This window comes from Phascolarctos cinereus, unplaced genomic scaffold, assembly GCF_003287225.1.
Source record: "Phascolarctos cinereus isolate Bilbo 61053 unplaced genomic scaffold, phaCin_HiC Scaffold_3;HRSCAF=262, whole genome shotgun sequence".
In the NCBI taxonomy this organism is placed as follows: domain Eukaryota; kingdom Metazoa; phylum Chordata; class Mammalia; order Diprotodontia; family Phascolarctidae; genus Phascolarctos; species Phascolarctos cinereus.
In genome coordinates this window covers 25139598-25157990 of record NW_027555736.1, presented here as the reverse complement: position 1 = coordinate 25157990, position 18393 = coordinate 25139598, and the positions used below count along the sequence as shown (strand labels likewise).

Genomic DNA, 18393 nt, shown 5'->3' with positions numbered 1-18393 from the left:
CCGTAGATGATCCATCAAACATGATGACATAACAAAAAATTAAATGTCTAAAATATATGTATTTATAAATTTATAAATAATTACATATGAAACCTTGCACATGAGTTAGGAAGCATATAAATCCTTTAACTTTGCCATCACAATGCTAATTTCCCTCCTCCACTCCTTTTCACACCCAAGCTTAGGAAAATCTAAATACTCCTTGCTTTAACTTCTCTCATTCCATTCAAATCTAACAGTATGACTTCCATCCTCACCACTGGACTCAAAACCATTCTCTTCAATTTCATTAGTGATGTCTTTTTTTTTTTAATTAATAAATTTTACTGATTTTTTTTTTGATATCTTACAAAGTTCCCATCTCTTCCTCCATAACAGCTATCGTGTATAACAAAGAATTTTTTTTTGTTTTTGGTGAGGCATGTGGAGATAAGTGACTTGCCCAGGGTCACACAGCTGGTAAGTGTCAAGTGTCTGAGGCCAGATTTGAACCTAGTGCTCCTAACTCCAGGGGAAGTATTCAGTCCACTTCACCACCCAGCTGCCCCTACATTTTTTTTTTAAACAAAAGAAGTAGTCAGAGAAAAACACTCAAAACCGTGATCAGTACATTGAAAAAATTGAAAATACATGCTCCACTCTCTTGGACCTCCCATCTTGCATCCTTTCACAAATTTTCTTTTGAGTGATACTTATTTTTTGTAATTTTGCAGCATGATCTCTATATCACTAACTTTAGTGATTTTTTTTTTTTTTCAGTCCTCGTCTTCAACTGAAACTGTTCTCTGGAGTTATCTAGGAGTTCCTAATTGCCAGATCTCTTTCTCTCTCTCTCTCCTTCTTTGCAACATTCATCCTCTTGACCGCCATCTCTGCCTGGGTATTGCTTCCTTTTTCTGACACTATTCTTCTGTTTCTCTTCCTACCTGTCTGAACTCTCAGTCTCCTTTATTGTATCATCATCCCTGCCTTTGTCCTTAATTTTGAGTTTTCCATAATTCTTTTTCCTCCCTACTGTCTCTTAGATGTGTCCTATAGGTTCAGAGAACACCTCTGTGCCAGTGACTCGCAAACGCACACCACTCATCCTTCCTTCCCTCTTTTTTCCTTACCACCTCCTCTGCTTCAGTAGAACATCTTCAGCTTTCTGCTGTGCATGTGAACTTCATCATGTTCCAGATGAACTTATGATCATTTCCTTCTACCCCCTGTCCACTACTCTTCATTCATTTTACTACCTTTATAGCATAATTCACTGGAATTCTACAAACATTTGGAGCAATTCATATTGTGGAAGACTTTGCCTGCCGTGGGTAGGAATTTGTCCTTAACAGGCTGTTGAAAGTCTTTGTGAATTTTTGAGTGGAGTGATGTAAGCTGTTGTGGATTATCAAACCCCGTTCTGAGGGTGAGGGTGGAGGTGTGAAGGGAAGAACATTAACCTCGGAGCCACAAAATCTATTATCTCTATAAATATTTATCTTTCTAATATAGATTATTGCCATGGAGAGATTTTTTGGCATATTTTAAGTAATCTCACTATTTCCTAAGAAATACATTCAGATAGAGTTCTTCTGTTGCTGTCTAATATAATATTTTACATTCCTAAAACATTCTGGCCTGAATGAATCAAAATATGACATTTTAAATGAAGAAAATTCTTTTCATAGTATACAAGAATATATAGTATCATTCCACCAAAAATTGTCAGCTAGCTTATTCTAGATTTACTCATTGAGTAGACTCATGGATTTTGTAGCATTAGAAGGGAATCTATAGATAATATATTTCAGTCCCTTCATTTTATAGATGAAAGAGCTAATTCTCAGAGAAACTAAAGTGGCTTACAAGAAATAAGTGTGTTAGTGGAATGCATGAGATCTCTTGATTCCTCGTCCAAGTTGCTTCCATGACATTATTGCTGTTTTTATCTTTGACAATTTTAACAGCTATTTATTGATGCTGAAAAATATTAAAAAGTTTGTATTTCCAGTATACTGAATACTTCTGGCACTGTTTTCAAGATGGTGGTATTAACCCTCAATGATAAGTTGCAAATAATAGTTTAATTTTTAAAAAATGTACTTTTCAGCATAGTTTTATACCATAGAATCTTGATCATATTAGATCATGGCATGTTATTTATCAAACAATTTACCTTCAGAGAACTGGGTAAAAAAATGGTTGGCTACTATTATGTTAAAAAGATGTGTGATGAACTATTTAAGGTATGTAACTTCTATAGAAGGTTTCGAGGGTTTGTTTCTCTACTCACACTTAGACTCACAGGTTCTGGGGAACCTGACCTATCAGGTTCCCCCAGAACAAGGGTACATCTACCCTTAAGGGCCTATAGAGGTGATTCTTCTTTAATGTTGTTGGATAGATCTTACATTCTGAAGTGTCCTCTACAATGTCAGTCATGAGTAGCAATTAGTATTTCCTTTATATAAAAATACCCTCTAGTGATCAGCACTACAATATCATTTAACTGATTAACTTTAAGGGATAAGTACTGCAAAGATATAGCAAGGATATGAGTTCCAAAGCATTGACACCCCCTCCCCCAACGCTTTGTGGGACTTTCTACCTTCCACCACTCAGTCCCTGAGAAGAGTGGACTCAAACCTCCCTATTAGTGACGTTGAAAGAGTAAATGAGATACCATTTGTTAAGTCCTTAACGCAGTGCCTGGCATGTAGTAGGCACCTAATTAATGCTTGTTCCTTCTCCTTCCCCTTCAGCTTCATGCTGTGACTATAGAGCCTTTGTCCCACTGAGTTTGCTTCCTGATGCAGCCTTAGCCTCTTTAGAGGATGTATGTCCTTTAGGTGGACTAGTTTATGCCCTCATTCTTTAGGGCCTCTATGCTGGCCTTCCCAGTGCAGTATGTTCGTCCTCAAACAAGTCTTGTGATGGATCACAGCCATTGTGACCTTTCAGTCCTCACAAGGTTGTAGCTATATGTCCAATACTCTTGCACCTAGGGCAGTAACTAATGGACGGCAAAAGACAATAGAAGCAGCAGTGGGACCATCTGTTCATTAGCCACATGGCAGGCTGTGGAGATAAGGCCTGAAGCCTGTTTGCATGAGGAGGCCTACGACTGTAGTCCTTGCCTCTTTTTAGCACCTCTGGGAACAAAGACACAATAGTCTACTTAAGTGTCTTTTGAATATACCCCAGTCTTTTTATCATGTCCTTAGTGGGCTAGAACCAGATACAGGATTTCTGTGCATCTCCAAAGGCTGTGTGGACATGACACCACTGCATGCACTTCTCATACTTATCGTTGTTGGGGTACAGGAGATTGCAAAAGAGTTTTGAATGATGTCTATGTCAATGGAATAAGAGCCCACCCCTACCCTCTCAGTGATTGCTTTGGAAAGGACTCTATGTTTGGATACATAAGATTCTGTTAAAGTAAATATACAGTAACTCCTCAAATAGATGTGGTATTAGACAACTATAATAATATATCCTTTTAGATTTCCACAACGTTACATTCTTTTATTTGTAAAGCACCACTTAATTATATTTAGGGATACTTAACAGTAATTCTCAAAATTTATAGGGAGAAGTAATTTCTTTGGAGACGTGGATGAAACATTTTAAAGCTTAATTTTAGCTCATGAAAAATTGAACCTCTTTCAAATCTACACTTGAGCTAAATTGTATTTTCAGTAATGACTTCCTTACAGTGTTTACAAATCATAATTTTCTTATCCACATGATGCCCAATACCTTTAGTTGAGGAGGATTCTAATAAATTTAATTATAACAAAATATTCCTGATATTTGATGTATCATATGCATTCATTATGATGACAGATATAGGAAAGCTAGAAAAATTCAGCAAAGATTGTAGCTTTTCAAAAGCTAAATTTAAGTAAGGAGTAATTTGCAGGTTGTAGAGAGTAGTGGTATTTTTTGGTTTGGGGGTTTTTTTAGTGTAAAGGAAGAAGCACTTGATTGAATTATCAAGCATTTTTGGCCTTCACTTATGTGCCAAACATTGTACTAGGTACTGTAGATTATAGATGAAACAGTCTCTGCCTTCAAGGAGCTTCTATTCTGTCAGGAAACTATGCATATCAATGAAAGTGCATCCAAAATATAGACAAAGTGACTACAGGATGATTTGGGGGGAAGGCAGAAGAATGTTGAATCACTGGAGGAATGGCCTCTTGTGCTGGTGCCATTCCTGCTGCTGGGAAGGCTGAAGCCAGGAAAATTCAGTGAGCATTGGAAATGACGGAGGAGAAAATAGGCAACAGGAAATTGGTACCTTCTTTGTAAGGAAGGAGATAGGAAGGGAGAAACGTCTAGTTGTTTTTGATGAATTTACCTAGCCCAGATGAACGCTTATCTGAATACTAGAGAAAAAAATGGCAGATTAACATTGCTGAGCTGCTATATTGTGATTTCTGATATTTGAAAGATGATGGAGAATAAGAGAGTTAAACCTAGAGAAGGCCAAATACCCTGATTGGGGGAGAGAAGAACCCCAGGGAAGAGTATAGAGTGTGTGAAAGCGGTAGGACAATAACCTTGATGTTAATTCCTAGAAAAAAATTGTAGAAGGAATAATTAAAGATGACGTAAGAACATTGATAAAAGGTAGTGGCAATTACAAAGAGCTAGCATAGCTTCATCAGAAACCACGCCAGGGGCAGCTGGGAGGCACAGTGGATAGAGCACTGGTCCTGGAGTCAGGATGACCTGAGTTCAAATGCAGGTTCAGACACGTAACACTTACTAGCTGTGTGACTCTGGGCAAGTCACTTAACCTCAGTTGCCCCACCAAAAAAAAAAAATGCCAGACCAACTTTATTTCCTTTTTTGGCAGAGGATTACTGTATGTATAACTTATCAAGATCTTAGCTAAGCATTTGGTAAAGTATTTCATACTATTATTTTGGAAAAGATGGGTAGAGATGTGGGAAACATGCTAATACTGTTGATTGTATTTGGAACTGGCTGACTAGTCCCAAATTGTAGTTACTATTTGTAACTGATGTTATTTTGACAGGATGGCTCCAAGAGAAGCCTGTAGGTATATATATTTAGCCTTGTGGTTTTTTTTTTTAATTTGAAATCACTTAGATGAAAGTATAGTTCAGAATTTTAAATTTACAGGTTTCACAAAGCTATGCTTGCTGTGCAGTTGTTTTTCAGTTTTGTCTAACTCTTCATGACCCAACTTGGAATTTTCTTGGCTGAGATACAGGAGTAGTTTGCCATTTCCTTCTCTAGCTCATTTTACAGATGAGGAAAGTTAAGCAAACAGGATTAAGTGACTTGCCCAAGGTCACACAGCTATTAAGTGTCTGCGACTGTATTTGAACTTGGGAAATGAGTCTTCCTGACTCCAGGCCTAGCATTCTATCCACTGCATCACCTAGCTGCCCAAAAATGTTCTAATTTCCAAATACCATCTCACATCCCATAGAACCTTCATTTGTTGTTCAGTGGTTTCAGTTACATCTGACCTTTCACGACCTCATTTGGGCTTTTCTTGGCAAAGATACTGGAGGGGTTTGCTATTTCTTCTCTAGCTCATTTTACAGATGAGGAAACTGAGGCAAACAGGGTGGAATGATTTGCACAGGGTCACACAGCTAGTAAGTGTCTGAGGTTGGATTTGAACTCAGGTCTACCTGGAGGTATGCTAAAAACCATGAGAAAGGATCTGATGTAAAAGGTAGTGCCTGAGTGGAACTTGCAAGAAAGCTCAGGATTCTAAGAGGCAGGATTCAAATAGATTTCAACAGGCAGATCAAATATGAAGAAATACTATAAGGATGAATGTAGAATCTTACACTAGATTTCAGAAAGTCATCTTGAGAAATACAAGATGATAATTAAGGTTAGACAGACATGGGTTTGGAGATTTTAGTGGACTGCAGGGTCAGTATGTGTGAGGAATGAATTTTGTAGGATAGTCACAAAAAGGTAATGGAACCTTAGGCTACACCAAGGAGCATAGTTTATAGCAGTATGGAAGTGATAGTCTCAATATTTGGTCCTGGGCATTGCATTTTGGGAATGACATCTTGAGGAAGGTATCCAAGATGGCAAAGGCCCTTCAGGACTGATTGAAGGAAATAGGGATTTTGAATATACAAAAGAAAAAAAAGTTCAAGAAACTGTTTTGAAGTACTTGAAGGTCTTACATGGAAGAGGCATAAGAGTGATTATTTTTGGCTGTAGAGGACAGACTCAGGAGCCATGGTTCAAAAGTTACCAAAAGGAATAGTAAGGTTTCATGCCAAGAGAATGTTCCTAAAAATTAGAGCTGTCCAAAAGCAAAAGTTGCTTCCTCCAGAGAGTGGGTTCCTCCTACTCACTAGAAATCTTGAAGCAAGGCTCAATAATCACTTGCCAGGCCTATTAAAGTAGGTATTTCTTTTCAGGTATGACTTGAACAAGATGGCTGTTAAGATCCTGTGAGAGGGGAGGAAGTCATAAAATGAGCAATAGGGGACAATAGCAAGACTGAAATTACCAATGATCTCAAAAGGAAGAAAATTTAAAGACTTCAATGATTTGAAAATAAACCAGCAGGGAAACATTAATGTCAGAAGGAAATGTGGCCTCTAAGTCTAGTAAGCAAGTTCAGCCTCTATGAATATCTCTGAAATGAAGGATAGCGGAATTCCCCCCCCAAATTTCCTGTGGCCAACTCTGTGGCTCAAAGCTTCTTTTGGGGGTTTATCAGTCCAGTCCAACAAATGACTGACACTAGGAGAACCAGAATGTAAGACCACCTTGAGGACTCAGCTGTTTCAGTTGATTTAACCTCCTTGTTTTACTCCATCGAGCAATGAAAATAGAGACAGTTGGTTGGAAATTTTTATTTCAAAGGGAAGTTATTTGGTTCTTGTTGAGCATCTGTTCTGTGCGAGCAGTGTGCTGATCTTTGGTGCTGGGCCTTACAGAGCTTATTGGATCATAGACATTTATTCTCTATGTTCTCTAAAGCCTTCTGCCCTCAGTCGCAGAAGCCAGTAGGGAGCTACTGCTGCCATTTCACATCGAGTGATGGCAGGCGGCACATCTCTGGGCGGTTTTATGATGCTGATACTGGGTTATTTTCATGGCAGTAGAATCCTTCATGAAATGTTTGACAGATCATCCCATTCATTCTTTTTGTAATTTATTTTGCTTGCTAAATTTGAGTGACATTTAGGTTCTGTTTTTTCACATATCCAGATATCACCTAATTATATTGGTTTTAGCATGGATATTAACACACTCCCTCCCCATCCAGCCTCCCCCCCCCACACATACACACACACACACACACACACATACATACACACACACACACATACACATACACACACACACATATACACACACACACACACACACACGCTATTTTCTGGTTATGGAGATCTAATCACCTTTTTCTTTGCCTCCTTTCTTTTTTATAGATTGACCATTAGTATGATGGTAAGTTAGTAGTTAGGGAAACATTTGAACCTTCATAATGAAGAATTGTTAACAACAGTTCCAGAGGACTTAAGATGAAACATGCTATCTCCCTCCAGATAAGAGAGATGATGAGCTCAGAATGTAAATTGAAGCGTACACATTTTTAACATGCCTCATATGGGGATTTGTTTTGCTTGATGATGCATATTTATAATGGGTTTTGTCTTTTTTGCTTTCTCGGTGGAAAAGAGGGAGTTGGAAGAATTCAGAACTGAAAATAAAATTGAATTGAAAGAAAAGAAAGAAATTCATAAATAATTGGAAGCAATTGCGTTTCCCATTGCTTCAGGTATTGTGTGAATCTTTTTTGACTTACGGGGAAATATGGTGTGGGATGTATTCACATTATTTGACAATTCAACATAGTAAACATTTCAGTTGTTCAAGATCTTGCCTTCTTATGCTTTTATAATATGTCAATGTTTAAATCTTAGAGCCAGAAATTGGTAAGTATTATTTAAAACAAATTCTAAACAGTTGTCGTTATGTTGCTGTGCTGCTTCTCACCTCCAGATGCTGTTTGAAATAGGAGCTTGATGTATGATTAGGACAGGGTTATCGCTTAACAGAACTCTGTATCTTTGTTGTTTCAAGTCATGCAGAATGTGTTATATGATATTAGCAGCTGTTTAATAATCATCTTTGTGTTGTGGCAGTCATCTGTACTTAATATCTTCTTACAGTTTTATATTTAGGATTTTGAAATATTAGTTATATAATATATGGGTATGAAACATATGAGTGGTCTTATGAACCCAGAGCTCTTGACCAAAACAAATTATACGTACATGATATATCCTTGAATAAACATCCTTTGACAGAGGTCCAAGTCGGTGTGTTGGCATTTTAAGTGGAAGTTTTAAAGAGTCATTTGGACAGTTCAGCCAACTACCTAATATGTAGTATTCTGAACTTAAAAATAAATGCCACAGTCTATTTTGACTTAATAACAAAAATACCATGACAGATTATTTCTGTTAATTGTAAACTTATTTAACTGTGTTTCTATTTTAATGACTGCACTGCAGGGTGGTTTTGTCTTTAATAATAAAATATCTGGGAAAGCTAGGGCTTAAAAAGATCTAAGCTAATTTAAATATTTCATAGCCAGGTGGGTATCACATTGAGTGCTGCTTTTTTAAAATGGAATAAATTGGTGGTGTGTGTTTGGGGGATATTGGAGAATATTTAAAATGAGTAACTGAAAGTTTTGTTTTAATAAACAAGAGTCTGTATAACAAGTTGAGGGAGATAGGAATAAAAATGTTATAGAGTTACGTATGCATGGGCGGGCCCAGTACTTGAGATGACACAGCGACAGCCCCTGCCTGCTTTGTCTGTAAATACCATGAGGAGGTAAGTGGCCTCTAAATGTGTTCACATGCATAAAACTGGAATTCAGTCGAACTCTTTGGGAAAATATCTTTTTTATTTTGGAAATTTTATTTATTATGGCTTTTATTTCATGTAATATATACCCAGATAAAAGTTTTACTAAATGCAGATGAGAAATGAAAATGAAGATACTGTAGTTGATCAGTATCAAAAAACACTTATTTGTTACAGTAATGCTTAGTGGAGTACAACATTGTTTTTGAAACTGAAAAAATATTTAAAATATAATTCAGTATCATTTTAATATAGTCAGCAGTTGATTTTTGTGATTCTTATTTAGCTAAGAGAAAAACAGTTTCGTTCGCTCTCAAGCAAAGAGAAATTCTTTAAAAGATTTCTCTTGCTGATTTCCAAGAGGAGGCATAAAAGCCTGTTTAAAAACAGATATGGGTAGAAGGAAATGTTAGAAGAAAAGCTATGAAAGAAAATTGCCTGTTAACTTGTTTTTAAAATTTAGTTTTTTTGAATTAACAAAAATTTATTTTCTTACTATGTCTCACATTTCTTCTCTTACCCCTCCCCCCTCCCCATGGCAGGTGAGGCAGGGCAGGAAAAAACCAAAAGCCTTGTAAGAAATATGCATAATCTGCCCCCCCAAAAAAAAATCCTTCATTGGTCATCTCTAAAAATTGCATGTCTTGATCTGCAAACTGTCTCTCACCTCTGTATGAGGAGGTGGGTAGCATACTTCATTGTTTTTTTTGTTTGTTTGTTTTGGCTAGGAAGTGGGGTTAAGCGACTTGCCCAGGGTCACACACCTAGTTAAGTGTCAGGTGTCTGAGGCTGTATTTGAACTAAGGTCCTCCTGACTCCAGGGCCAGTGCTTTATCTACTGCCCCACCTAGCTGCCTCCACTGGTTTTCTTGAATCATGATTGTTCATTGTATGTATGGATTCTTATGTCTTTCAGAGTTGTTTGTCTTGACAATGCTGTTGTATTATTCTCTTGGTTCTGTCTACCTCTCTGTATCAGTTCATATGGGAATTTCTAGGTCTCTCTGAACTCTTCCTTTCCAACATTTTTATGGACCAATAGAATTCCATTATATTTATATATCTTAATTTGTTCAGTCATTCCCCAGATGATGGATACCCCTTTTAGTTTCCAATTCTTTGCAACTACAAAAACAACATAAATATTTTTGTACCTGAGTCCTTTTCTTTGATCATTTTAGGGGTATAGAGGGCCTAGTCATATCTCTGGGTCTGCCTTTTATTTCTCTGCAGAGAAAAGCTGGTTTTATTTTCTACATCTGCTTTAAATAATAAACATTTCACCACAAAATTTGAGGGGGGCAGCTGGGGTATAATTTAGAATTGCCATGGCAAAAGAAAAATATAGCATATGGCTTTTTGATTCTAATATCTACTCTTTGACTTAGATTATATTATCTATTTATAATGTTATTTCATAAATTGTTCTGCTAGTCCTTTTCTCTTCAGTTTGTGTCAGTTCATACAAGTCTGATCAGTTTTCTCTGAAACAGTCCTCTTTATCATTTCTTTTAGCACAGTAGTATTCCATAACATTCATATACTTCTTCAGCTGTTACCCAATTAATGGGCAATCCTTCAGTTTCCAAATATTTGCAACCACAAAAAGAGTTGCTATAAATGTATTTGTCCATATAGCTCCTTTTCTTCTTTCTTTGATTTCTTTGGGGTAGAGATTGAGTAGTGGCTTCTTTGGGTCAAAAGATATGCAGAATTTAATATTCTCAGTCATGATGTAGAGTATAAACTTTGTGAAAAAGAGACCTGCTGTCCCCATTACTATTACTGTCAACTCCCACAGGTGGGTAGGTAAACCTTGGTAATAACATTGTCCCAACAGTATGCTGGCCCTGAATCCAGTCTGGTTCCCAGCAATGATCATTCAAAAAAGCGTCCCTTGTGGAGATGCAGCTGGTCCCCTGCCTCTGCAGATGTTGCAATACCCAAAGTACCAGCAATCCCAACTCCTGAAGTCCTAGAACAGAAAATTCTCTCCACCAAAATCCTTGGCATTGTCATGTGGTTCAACATCAGAAATGGATATGATTTCATCAGTGAAAATATTTGAAAGAGCTGTGTTATCAGGTGCTATGCTGCTATATACTGAGGAGCACTGAAGCTTGACATTTGATTTATCTCTGAAATCACTTATGTGTTGTGTCACTCAGAATGTGAGCTCCTTGAGAGTGGGGACTACTTTTCTTCTTTTTCTATTTTACCACGTGCTTTGGACATATTACACGTGCAATGATTTTTAAAATTTATTCATTCAATTTTTGAGGCAGCTTGGTGGCATAGTGATGAGTGCTGGACTCCAGAGTGCCAGGAAAATCTGGTATCACATCTTGACTCAGATATTTAATAGCTGTGTCAGCCTGAGCAAATTGCTTAACTGCTGTCAGCCTTAGTTTCCCAGTGTTTTAATGTTAGCAATTGTTATTGGTGGTGTTTGCAGTTCTCATTGTTGAAGTGCTGTCGGGTAGCTGAATTGAGATGAGGATGCCAAGAACAGTCTTTTTAGTTTGAATGAATTTGAAAAAGTAAGAAATGGAACTGGCTAGAGCCATTGTTTTCTTCAGTCAATCTCTACTAGGAAATTATTAGACAGGAAAAAAATATGTAATGCTACTTTTTTTATAAGTGGAAAGAAAATTAATATTAAAGTATCCCTTTTTATTTCATCTGAATAGCAAGGAGTACTCATCTCATCTGGTTTTGTTCCATTTAAGTTCCTTTAAAATGTTTTAAATTGAAATAATCTTCCTATTTTTTTTAACTAAGTGTTTAGAACTATAATTAGCATTTTTCATTAAGCAATCTACTCCATATTCAGTTTGTCCTCAAATATTGATACCAAAAGATTATATTTTTATTATATTAATTTTTTCATCATTTTTATTTGTTATTACTGATTAGTATGCTGCCATAAACATGTAAGATTTTTTAAAAATTACTATTTTCACAAATGAAAAATAGCATTCAACCTTTTCTCTTAATTGGGAGGAGCTATAATTTATATTAAGCTCAAAGCTGCCAGGCACTTAGAAAATGATTTTGAGAAATTCATTTTAAAAAATTATAAATCAACAGTATATTAAAATAGCTCCTATTTTTCTGGAATCCCTAAACTCCAGTACCTCCAAGACATTAATACATTTGATTTCTTGATAAAGAATATGTGTGACAGGCTATACTCTTAACTTATATTTCATTAAATAATTAATTTCCATAGTTTGTTCTTTACTGGCTAAAGATTCAGACTAGTCTTGTACACATTGGATATTTGTGCCACCATTTAATAACCTGAAAATAATGAACAGTCTTGAAGTAATATGTAGATCGTTGAAGAATACCTATATTCATTTTGTTTTAAGCATGTTATGTTTTAATTTGGCAACTAGAAATAATTTTATTTTCAATTAGATGCCATGTTAATGAAAGTGAGCAGAAATAAGACTATATCTGATAGGTGGGATTTCTTAATTTGTAGAGTAAATGAGCTAGACTAAATAATCTCGAGTTTCATTCTTTTTATATTTGATACAAAAAATATAAAAATTGTTGCATTAGTTTTCTGTGGGATCCTCTGTGTTCTCCACAAGCAGTTCTTTCATTAGCATATTTTTAACAGTATATGATGGTCTCTTTTAATAGCTGGAAAATTGGCAAACAGGAGTTTTTTTCTTTGGTGGTTCCTTTGAAGCTAGATCTATTTCATTTTTTGAGATTGGGTTATTTGAGATCTCTAGCATTCTGATAGTTTTTGTATTTTACATTTTTGAAGATATTCCTCTTTTTGTGTGTGTTCTTAGTTTTGCTAACATGTAATTATGCATTAATATAGTATGTTGACTGTATTTCTTTCTTTTAGTTTTGTTACAATTTTACCTTGCTCATTTATCCTCCTGCACTTGACCTTTGATGCTGGACATTCTTATTCTGGTCATATTCATTTATATCCCAGTGATTCTAAACTCCTGTGTTTCACCATAATCCAAACCCCTATCCAACATTCCCTACCACCTGATTCTTTATTCCTATCTCCGCCCCAAAGTTTTATCTCAACTTCAGCCAGCCCTTCTACTGTGCCCTCTGGAATGCCTGTTCCATAAGCAACACACTTCCCTTTATCCTAAATTTATTCATTTCCCATTCCTTCCATCCACTAGCTCTTACTGAAACCTACTCATTGATTGGGGTGAGGGAGTTGGAGCGCTCTTTGCTCCCCATTTCCATTTCCAGGTTCTCCCCTTTCCTCATCACTCAGTAACATCTCTTTCTTTGAGGTTATGCCATTCATATCTACCATATAATCAAATATGTCAAATTAGAATTTTACCTGTCCAAATTATGGAATAAAAAATGCTCTGAAAGAGTTAAAGCAAATGGCTTATGATGTTCTCAAGGGTTACCATATATCTCTTCTATATTTCAAAGACATACAGTTACATTAGTATATGACTACTCCCTCTGCTGTTATGGAGAGTAGGTCTTTCTAACTTATTAGATAATCTTTGAAAGTTGCTGCAGCCAAAAAATTCATCACCATAATGATTAGCCTCTCATGCTTTCCTGGGCTTATATTTGGACAGCAGACATATCACCAGGCCTTTTCTTGATATAAGATCTATCAGATCTTGTACTCCACTAGAATAGCCACTGAGAATCCAGGGTCATCTCCATGCCACATGACTCCTGAAAGTAAGAATTTATTAAGGATAGGTCTATAGAAAGCAGATCATAAATACTAATAGAATATTTTTTCTCATGGGCAGCAGCTAGGAGGCACAGTTTATAGAATTCTAGGCCTGGAGTCAGGAAGACTCATCTTCCTGAGTTCAAATCTGGAATTAGACACTTAACTGGATGCGTGACCCTGGGCAAGTCAGTTAACCCTGTTTGCCTCAGTTTTCCTCATCTGTAAAATGAGCTGGAGAAGGAAATGGCAAATCACTCCAGTATCTTTGCCAAGAAAACCCCAAATGGGGTCACAAAACTCAGACACGACTGAAAATGACTTAATAAATTCTTTTACATGATTTCGTATACAATATACTAGGAAATATATTTCCTTTCCTACTTGCAATGCCAGATACTTAAAAAACATTTTTAACTGCTTTTATTTTTTTACCTTAATTTCACAATAAGTCCTCTTCCATCCTTTATAACAAAGATTACAAAATAGGCAAAAGAAAACAAAAGGTCTGAATAGAAAATTAACATAATCATGGTGTCTAATGGTGGATATTGTGATCTGTTTTAGTAGTCCCCTGCTTCTGTAAATAGAGGAGGGAGGTACAGTCTCATATCTATTTTGCAGGGATAAGCTGGTCACTATCATTACATAGCATTCAGTTTCAATTTTTTTCCCCCCAATTACATTGTTGTAGACATTTGAGTATATTATTGTATTTCTTTTACCTGACTTCATTTATATAAGCCTCCCCATGCCTCTTTGCATTCTAAATGTTATTTCTTGAAAGTTCAGTAATATTTTACTGTAGTCATGTAGCTCAGTTTATTCAACCATTCAATGATCAATAGGCATCTGCTTTGTTTTCAGTTCTTTGCTACAAGAAAAAGTGCTTCTGTAAATATTTTGGTGAATATAGGACCTTTCTTCTTTATTTTATCTACTTTTTATGTATGTCTGGCAATGGAATCTTTGAGTCAAATGTTATGGACTATTTAACACCTCTCTTCCCATAATTGAACATTGTTTTCCACAATGAATATACTAATTTAGAGCTCTGATAGTGTAGTATTATGCTTGTCTTTTCACAGCACCTTCCTACCTCTGATTTTTTCCACCTTTGCCAATTAGCAGTGTGAGCTACAACCTTAGAGTTGCTTTGATATGTATTTGTTTTATTAATAGTAATTTAGAGCAGTTTCGTATGTTCTTTAATTGTTTATGGTTCCTATGATCTCTAATACATTAGATGATGGCATTTGGTCATAGGTATTTGGATTATTTTTCTGTGCATTTTGGAAATCAGTCTCTTGATGTAGCTGAGGCAGCATGGCACAATGTATTGAAAACCTGTGAGATAGATTGGCTATGGGGCCCTGGTTCAATTAACTTAGCTCTTGGTGCTGTAGTAAGCTTATAAGTTTCAGAGAAGGTTCTAACCTTCATTTGGTGAGGATGTTTCCTTACATGAGACCGATGAAATCCATTCATCCTTGTGGATGAAAACAGAGGTCCAGCCGCTGGCCATGTTTGATATAAAGGTTCTTCTCCTCGCCCTCCCCTCCTCCCAACCTGCTTCCTTGCTTATCCTAATTGTATTGCTTTTACTTGTACAAGAACTTAAAGTTCATATAGCCTTTGGTCTTTTGTGATTATCCCTGCCCCACTTTTGATTAAGAACTCTTCAGTAAACCATAGTTATGAAGGGTGTATTTGATGTAGTTGTCTTCAGATTGTTATGACCTCTGTCATTCAGGGTGTGTATCTATTTTTTACTTGTATTATCTACTGCATTATGTTGTTCTAAAGCTAATTTATGCCAAATTGCTTCCCAGCTTATCCAGCAGTTCTTCCCAGCAACTTATTTTGTAAGTAATTTTTGTTTGCAGCTTATCAAGCGTAGGTTGTTGCTATACCTTATGATTAGGCATATTTTTGTTTCTTGTCTCCAGTTGTTACACTTCAAATTCATAATTTTTTACTTTTGTTTCCACTCGGACCATTAATTTATTTGTTTTTCATCGTAGGAATATTGGCTACCTTTTGAGTCCTGATCTCACTCCTATCTTTCTTTCTCAATTACATGAATTACCGTATAATACTGTTTTGTTTTGCAAAAGGAAGCCCTTTTCAGCCCTTCCTGTTTGTTGTTTGAAGAAATGCTTAGTAGCATCCTGGCATAAGGAAATGTTAGTCCCTTTGGGTAAACTGTCCTGGTGAGTGAGACCCCGCAGCTGTGACCTAACAACTCTCTCCAAGTACTTCAATGACTGTCATGTGATAGAGGGATTCTATTTCTTCTTTTTGGCCCAATTAGGCTTGATAATAATAGAAACTTCCTAAAAATTTGAGTTATCCAAAAGTAGACTAGGCCACCTTGTGACCCAGTGGGTTTTTCCTCATTGCAGAAGCTGAATGATAACTTGTTAGGTTATAGTAGGGATTCCTTTTTCATTATGGGCTAGGCAGGACTATGAGGTTCCTTCCTAGTAAGAGATTTTGTGATCAGATTTATTTCAACAAAAATTTGCTCCACACTCTTGCAAGGCATGGTGCTGGGTGCTGAGAGCATCAAGGCCTGGGAACAGTTTCCATAAAAGGCACACAAACTGAACCTTGTATATTTCCAAGAAGTGTAGAAGTGAGGAAAGAGTTTTTTAAGGACGGGACATTGTTCATCGCATAATACTTAACACTTAAGGCATTTTAATGCAGTGACCATGTTGGTGTCACTTTATGTACCTTTAAAAGTTTTCTTTCAGAAAATTTTACTGCAGCACTACATCGTAGTGTTGGAAATGATCTTAGGTTCTCAAGTTCTTTGCTAGCAGAAAATAAGCTTTTGAAGGTTCTGTCAATCACCCTTTTAGTGCTTCAGGTTCAGTCCTGGAAACAGATTGTATCTGCTGTAGTAATTAATTTTTTCACCTTGGTTACTGATTAGAAAAAGAAAAGTACAAATCGGTACTTGGCTTTCCAGCCTCTTCTGCTATTGTAGAAAAGGGGGCAAATAGTGTTAAAGATCAGAGACTTTTTTAGACAGTCAGTAAACATTAACTATTGCTACTGTGAATGTGAGATCTTTCTCTACTGAACAAAATGTAGACAATATCAAACAAATAGATTCACATTAATGTCAAAACTCCTGTTAGGAATTAAACTGAAAATAAAAGGAAGTTGTGGCGCGACAGAAAGCCGACTGAGTTTTTTCCTAAGGCATGCAGCAGAAATTCAGTTGTATACTGATAGATTTTGAGGAAGAAGGGAACTTAAAGGTCAAGCCCTGAACCCCTTAATTTCACATATTGAGGTACCTGAGGTCCGGATGTAAAAAATAATTGCCCTAGTTAGTTCCATTGTGTACGTGAAGGCAAGTCAGAGATACTTTATTGAAAACTTGACCATTTTGTCTTTCATTCCTTGTCAGTCAATGAACATTTATCAAACACCTGTTATGTAGTAGGCGCTGTTGTTAGATGTAGGTACAAAAAGAGGCTGCCCCTAAGGAGCTCCCAGTCTGATGGGGGAGGCGAAAAGCAAACAAACTATATACAAACAGTGTGAATAGGAGATGATCAAGAAAGGAAAAGGCACTAGAAATGAAGAGGGCTTGGAAAAAGCTGCCTGTAGCAGGTGAGATTTTAGTTGGGACGTGAAGAAAGCCCAGGGAGAAGGATACTAGGAGCCAGAGATGAGATGAGAGAGCATTCCAGGCATGGCAGACAGCCAGAAAAAGAATGCTCAGAACTGAGAGATGGAGAAGCTTGTTCAAGGAGCAGAAGGAAGTGAGTGTCACTGAGTCAAAGAGCACGTTTCTGGGGAGTGATATGTGAGGGGAGAATGGTGATCTCATCAGCGCCACTGGATTTAATTACCGTCACCGTGCTGATGTTTCTCAAATCCACCACTCCTGTTTAATCTCTTTTCTGACCTCCAGTCTCATATCTCCAGCTACCTTTTAGACAGCTCAAACGGGACGTCTTAAACTGAATATGTCCAAAACAGAACTCGTTATCTTTCCTTCTAAACCTTGTAGAGGACAACACCATCCTCTTTAGCCCCTCAGGCTTGCAACCTAGGCACAAAAAATACTGAAAAAAAAAATAACACCTTAAAAAATAGAATTGTCCAAATAGAAAAAGAGGTACAAAAATTTACAGATGAAAATAGCTCCTTAAAAAATAGAATTAGCCAAATGGAAAAAGGGTTTCCAAAGCTCACGGAAGAATATAATTCCTTGAAAATTAGAATTAAGCAAGAATAAGCTAATGACTCCACGAGACATCAAGAAACAGTAAAACAAAGTCAAAAGAATGAAAAAGTAGAAGGAAATGTGAAATATCTTATTAAAAAACTCACCTGGAGGTGGGGCAGCTAGATGGTGCAGTGGATAGAACACCAGCCTTGGATTCAGGAGGACCTGAGTTCAAATCCGATCTCAGACACATAACACTTACTAGCTGTGTGACCCTGGGCAAGTCACTTAACCCCATTGCCTAGCCGAAAGAAAAAAAAAGTTTGTTAAAAAAAAAACTCATCTGGAAAATAGATCAAGGAGATATTTAAGAATTATTGGATTACCTGAGAGTCACCATCAGAGAAAGAGCCTGGAAACCATATTTCAAGAAATTATCAAGGAGAACTACCCTGATTCCCTAGAACTAGAGGGTGAAATAGAAATGGAAAGAATCCACTGATTACTACCTGAAGAGATACCAAAGAAGGGATGGTTAGAAGCAAAACAGACTTGAGAGAAGGGAGAGGATAAAAAGAGAGAGAAGGATGAGCGATCGAAATAGGATGGTGGGAAA

At 36.7% G+C, this 18393-nt stretch overlaps 1 protein-coding gene across 5 annotated transcripts in view; it reads left to right on the top strand.

The window, feature by feature from the left end:
* JMJD1C (jumonji domain containing 1C) overlaps positions 1-18393 on the top strand; it is a 240414-nt gene that overhangs the window by 43299 nt on the left and 178722 nt on the right. For 4 of the 5 annotated variants that reach the window (XM_078150734.1, XM_078150739.1, XM_078150735.1 and 1 more), the window contains exon 2: positions 7690-7789. The exons of the other annotated variant lie outside the window; for it this stretch is intronic. The gene's annotated coding sequence lies outside the window, so the exon portion shown is untranslated. The remainder of the gene's footprint in view (positions 1-7689; positions 7790-18393) is intronic. 5 annotated transcript variants of the gene reach the window in all.